Source organism: Lepisosteus platostomus, chromosome 1, assembly GCF_059453375.1.
Source record: "Lepisosteus platostomus isolate fLepPlt1 chromosome 1, fLepPlt1.hap1, whole genome shotgun sequence".
NCBI classification, from domain to species: domain Eukaryota; kingdom Metazoa; phylum Chordata; class Actinopteri; order Semionotiformes; family Lepisosteidae; genus Lepisosteus; species Lepisosteus platostomus.
In genome coordinates, this window is record NC_142611.1 from 60,054,061 (window position 1) to 60,059,705 (window position 5,645).

General features: G+C 32.1%; 1 protein-coding gene across 2 annotated transcripts in view; it reads left to right on the forward strand.

The window, feature by feature from the left end:
* Positions 1-375, forward strand: part of gria2b (glutamate receptor, ionotropic, AMPA 2b) — a 73,155-nt gene extending 72,780 nt beyond the window's left edge. For both annotated transcript variants that reach the window (XM_088633257.1, XM_088633256.1), the window contains exon 16: positions 1-375. This exon is cut by the window's left edge and continues 1,687 nt beyond it. The gene's annotated coding sequence lies outside the window, so the exon portion shown is untranslated.
* The last annotated feature ends 5,270 nt before the right edge of the window (positions 376-5,645 follow it).

Below are 5,645 nucleotides of genomic sequence, written 5' to 3' on the forward strand. Positions count from 1 at the left end.
TTATCTGCTTTCAGGAATGCTGTTGCTTCTGCAAGGTCATCTGAACTACATGATTATATACCTTCATGGTTAAGCACTGGGTAATAGGGCACAAATGTACTGTTTTGAAAGAATTGTGTTTAGTTTGTTAGACCATTATTAATTTTGTATCTGAATAAATTGTACATGTTAAGTAACCTCCGATTACTCAGATATGAATGGAGGCACAAAACGATGACTAAACTTATCACTTTGGTTTTTTTCATTATAAAAGGTACAGTATGTTATCTAACCAATTCATTATTCAATTTTCAAGCTATTCTCACAGACGTTTTGTAAATGGAATGTGTGCTAATTTTTGGGACTCTTTCTAAATAAAAACTGGCTAAAATCTTATTGTTTTATTGTTCATATGGCTCTTATTCTTATTTCTTCTTTGTGTTGTCTATTTTACTCTTCTGCCAGTTTCCCCTTTCCAAAACTTTAAAATGTCCAGTTATTCATGCTTATCCATTTTAATTACTACAAATCATTGCAAAGTAAATTGAAAACTAATCTTAACACTGCACCAGAACCCATGTTTCATTTCTCATGGTAAAACAATACATCTGTCAAATTGCATCTAAAATTACTCACATAAGGTGACTTAAATGTGTGCAGTAGTCTGCTGCCTGCACAGCTAAGATGCATTTCATTAAACATGGATTATAAACCATTTGTGCCTCCATTTGTGCAGCTGGGGATGCTAATATGCATTATGTGACTTGGATGGTAAAGTTACTTTGGCAGAAATTTATTTAATTCTGTATGAGCTCACACAAACTTTATTCAACTACATCTGGCACACAACTTCCACAGATGGACAATTAACAAGAGAAAAGGTCAAGATATAACAGTGATACAAAAGCATAACTAGAGTTACTTCTTAAACAGATAAGGACCACAAAAGGCTATTGCTGAATCACAAAATACTGTATATGGAGATCTTTTCATGATGAACTAACATAGTAAAACATAGCTGTGATATTCTGTTTTTTTTCTATGTATTTTTTTAATAAAACTTGGTGTGTGTTGAGAACCTTGTGGCACATACCTCTTCTTTTCAGTTTGTAGCGTGTGCTTATTTCTACATATAGGCATCAAAATCATTATCCTTAAGAAAAGTGGTCTAACTGTTGCACTAAGTCTGTCACTGGTGTCATCTGTTGCATGTGTAAAATTGACATTTCCATGTTTTAACATAACCTAGTATTATCCTTTATCCTAGTCCTGTTTAGAATAAGTAGTTCTCAAGCATCTTTGTGTGTCACTACATAAATAGGGTTGCAAGTCAAAAATACCTGGTACTGTATTTAGCAAAACAGGGTTGTGAAGAAATCTGTCACTTGGAAAAATCCCAGTGAGTGATAATAAAGACCAGAGTTTATGAGGGATGTGTGCACTAATGGACAAAGCCTGCACTTCAAAGAGGGAATGTGCTAGTTCAGCTGCTCACAATGACCCACTTAATAAAAAAGGACCTGCTTAAAATAAATTTAATAAACGTATTAAGTCTTAAAATAGCTATAGTCTTATTTAAATTTTAAAAAAACATTTTCATACCACACCTTCCCACGTTGAATAAACAGAAAAATCTAGTAAGCCCTCATTGTTCCCAAATAGATCTTCACATCTCAGAACTTAATACCAGACTGGAGTGTTGGTTATTTTTATATACATCAGGTTAATGAACATGAAGTGTTCTCACCTGAAAGAAAAAAATATATATTTTTCTTTTTGGGATGGTAAACACTGTAGTATTAAATTAGTAGGAAGTCAGAAGGTGGTTGAAAATAATTTAGAAAAATAAATTTTAGATTTTATGTAAATGATAAAGTGCTTAAGATATAATCATTGGTATTATTGCAGTGATTAATGAAGTCTAACACAACGAAAGAGCATAGTCTTTTCTTTAAATGTCATTCTTATTAGACATATCCTGTGCATTCCCAGAATGCATCTTAAATTTTAAACCAATATTATTGTTTAAAGGCATCTTTGATATTTGCAGAACATAATTGCAGTAAATGTTAGCATTTTTAGCATTTTTTCCAGCTTATGATTGTTGTTGGTTCTTATAAATATATTTTGGTGCCCAGTGGCCTAGAGACATTACTTAGTGACAGGACATTGAGCAATGAGTAATTAATTGTACAACCCCCACCTCATAGATGAGGTAAGGAGCTGCCAGTACAGCACTGACAAGAACTGTTTAAGTTCACATGTTCATATCCTATCCATTACTTTACGTTATCTTGTAACTGTAGGTCTCCTTACCAAAGAAAATAAGATTGTGATATAGCTAACATATAGCTAAAAACAGATGTTATGATTATATAGAATATACAAAAATAGGAGGAATGGCAAGGATATTACAAAAACACTTTCACACAATCATGGATTAGGCAAATGAAAATTGACATTAGTACAGTAAGCGATCCACACGGGACCTATGAGCATATACTATATATAGTATATCGTATGAGCTTCAGAAAGCTAAAAACGAAATGGATCTTGGTGTTTATTATATAGAGTGTGCTATATCCAATAATGAAAATGTGCGAAACTGGTACACGCCAAAAGTGTGGAATTTAAATCCAGAAAGATTACAAGCCATCATTACAGTAAATAGAAAAGTCTGTTAACGTTTGGTCACCATATCAAAAAAGGATGTTATATCCTCAATGAGAGTTCAAAGAAGTGGAATAATAATGGCTCCTGGTCTGAGAGGGCCTTCATATACTGTACAGACAGGTTAAGGGAACTAAATATCTTCAGTGCAGTGCAAAAAACATCTACTGAAACAAGGAAAGAGGGTCACTATTGGTAATGAAATGAAATCCCATTAAGGACAGAGAATAAGAAATATTTATTTACATAGAGATTTACAGATATATTGAATACACTACCCAAATAGGTGTCTGAGACCCAGATTCTCGATATTGAATGAAAGTTTAGCTTCACATAGCTATTTAACTATCAGATGAGTAAGATGGGCAGAATGACCTTGTTTGAATCCTTTCTTATGTTCTTTTAAATAGCCATGACCTTAATTCATCTTAATAATGATTTGCATAGAAGTTACAGTATCTAATTGCTGAACAAGCATACAAGACACTTAGAATTCCCATGGGGTATAAAGTCATTCTGAATTACTTCATGACAATTCAGATTGTAGTCTTCCTTAACTGGAATACATGTATAGTCTACCAGATGTTTTATTGAGAAGTATCTCAGTGATGACATTTAACTTTTTTAGCAAAGATGTCAGTTTCTCTACCTTTCACATCTGATTTTGTTTGTATGAATGCTAGTTTTATGTCAGATCCAATATTTATTTAAAAGTAAAAATAATTTATCCCTGAAAAATATTTTTAACAATTTATTCAGCCCACACCATTATCCAAATCTACTTACAATTGCACCTATGCAAATAAGTATTTTTACAGCTATATACTGTATATGTAATATTTATACATCTTGATACAGCATTATACAGCTGGGTATTTTACTGGAACAAATGATATGGAGTGTCTCACCAGGAATTTCAACCCACAACTTCCCAATTATTCAAAAACCTAATCACTGCTCCTTCTCATACCTTTCCCATTCATTTAAAATAAATGGAATCAGCACCTTTCAAAACATTAGCAATAGCAATAAGACAAGTCTTAATATGCAACTAAAATAATGCAATTAAAAAAATGAAACAATAAGAATAAACACAGGATTTAATATTTTTGCCTTTCTAAAGCTCAGATCTGAAAACCTTTAAATTATCATTACACATCATATAGAATGAAAGCTGAATGGTAACATTTATGATTAGATCCCAGCAAAATAGAGGGAAATTAAAGTACTGCAATTGTTAGTACAATAGTAATAGTAGTACACTATACAATAGTATAGGACTAGAATAATCAATGTTAATCTTACAGTTTGGTTGGAGTTTTGGACATTTGCCTTTATAAATTGTATAACTTTGGTGACTTTTATGACCATTAACCTTCTTCTGTATCCATATTATTACATACAGTACTTAATTGCAGTTTGGATTTCAATAGAAAATCACAGAAAAGATGACACTCCTGCTCCCATATTTTCCATCACATTAACTTAGTAGAAATATTTAATGATTCATTTGTTCCAGGACTTGCAATCTAAATATGAGCACCTGGCTATTTTCAAAACACTTATGTATGGGATACTGTGATATAAGATAATGTGAAATAATGAAATAAGAAATAATTTATATTAATGTAATTTGAAAAAGTAAGTTATACATTAAAGGTGATATTTCAATTCTTGAAATGCAATTATTCCTTAGAAAATGTATTTTTTTGTTCAAAGCACCTTTTTTATTCAAAACATTCTTTCCTAGTGAGTTTCTGTTGTCTGTAAGAAACTATAACTACTATTTCTCACCGTGTGTATCTGTATGTTGTAAGTGTCTTTATCTGCTTCAGTTATCAGGGTCCTATCTTCACAAATCCCTAAAGCTCATGTAAAAGAGAATTGAAAGAAGTATTGATTGCATTAAAAGATAAAAAATAATCTCTCCATTTTAATAACAAACAAGATGTATGAGAAAAGTGAACCTAGAAAATTACTCAAACTAATATAGCTATGCTGGTTGACATATAAGAAGGGAAAAAAATATTTAGTCAATGTAACAATTACATTTACAGTATAATGAGATATAGTATTTATTTTAGGAACCCCACACATGCTCACTAAATTGTTAAGGTACAGTAAAATAATTTCAAAGCATCTGAAAAATAAAATACTTTGATGACTAAAATGAAGCAGAAAAAAACAGAAAATTAAAACAATGCAAAAAGTCATCAAGACATCTGGTTAGACAGTTAAATTCCTTCGGGCCAGTGTTCTTCATCTCTGTGCCACTTAGGATTTATGATGTGAGAAAAAATGATATTTAAGTCACAATTAATTCACCATCAATCAGTCTAAACTTACCAGAACACTTTAAAAGTAGGAATCTATTTCATATCTACACCTATAATTTGAAATCATGTTATATTTCTCCCAAATCTTTTACTGGAGCTATTATTAGTTTCAGTGAAGACTGATTTATTCAGACCTTGAAATTTACTAATAACATCCATAACAAACGCTGTTCCTGTGCTATTAATGTAAATAATCATAAAAATTAAATTACCAATAAAAACATAGAGGGTTGACTTAGATGTTTTCATTATACAGTGTTCTGTCCTGTGTTTTGATAGAATGTTATCACTGTGTCACAAAAACATTGTTCTGCACGTAATTGGTGTTGTTTATTTGGAAGTACTATTTATTTTTGCTGCACCCACCCACTCAATTTGGACTCTGTATTCTATGTCTTGGCTCCTAACTACAAAGCACTTGACCACAAAGGGCAGAATGAGGAAGCCATTCAACAAACTCCTCCAACTCACCTTCCTTTAAGCTACTGTAAATGTCTTTTAATAGATCACTGACTACACAGGCCTCTATAGGACCTCAGCACCAATTGTCAAGAATCATGTCAGTCACCGACAGCACTGTGTGCCTGCAAGTGCTCAAGGGGCCTCAAGAGCCTATGAGAGGTGGTCAAAAGAGTCTTGCCCTAATAATATCACTCTATG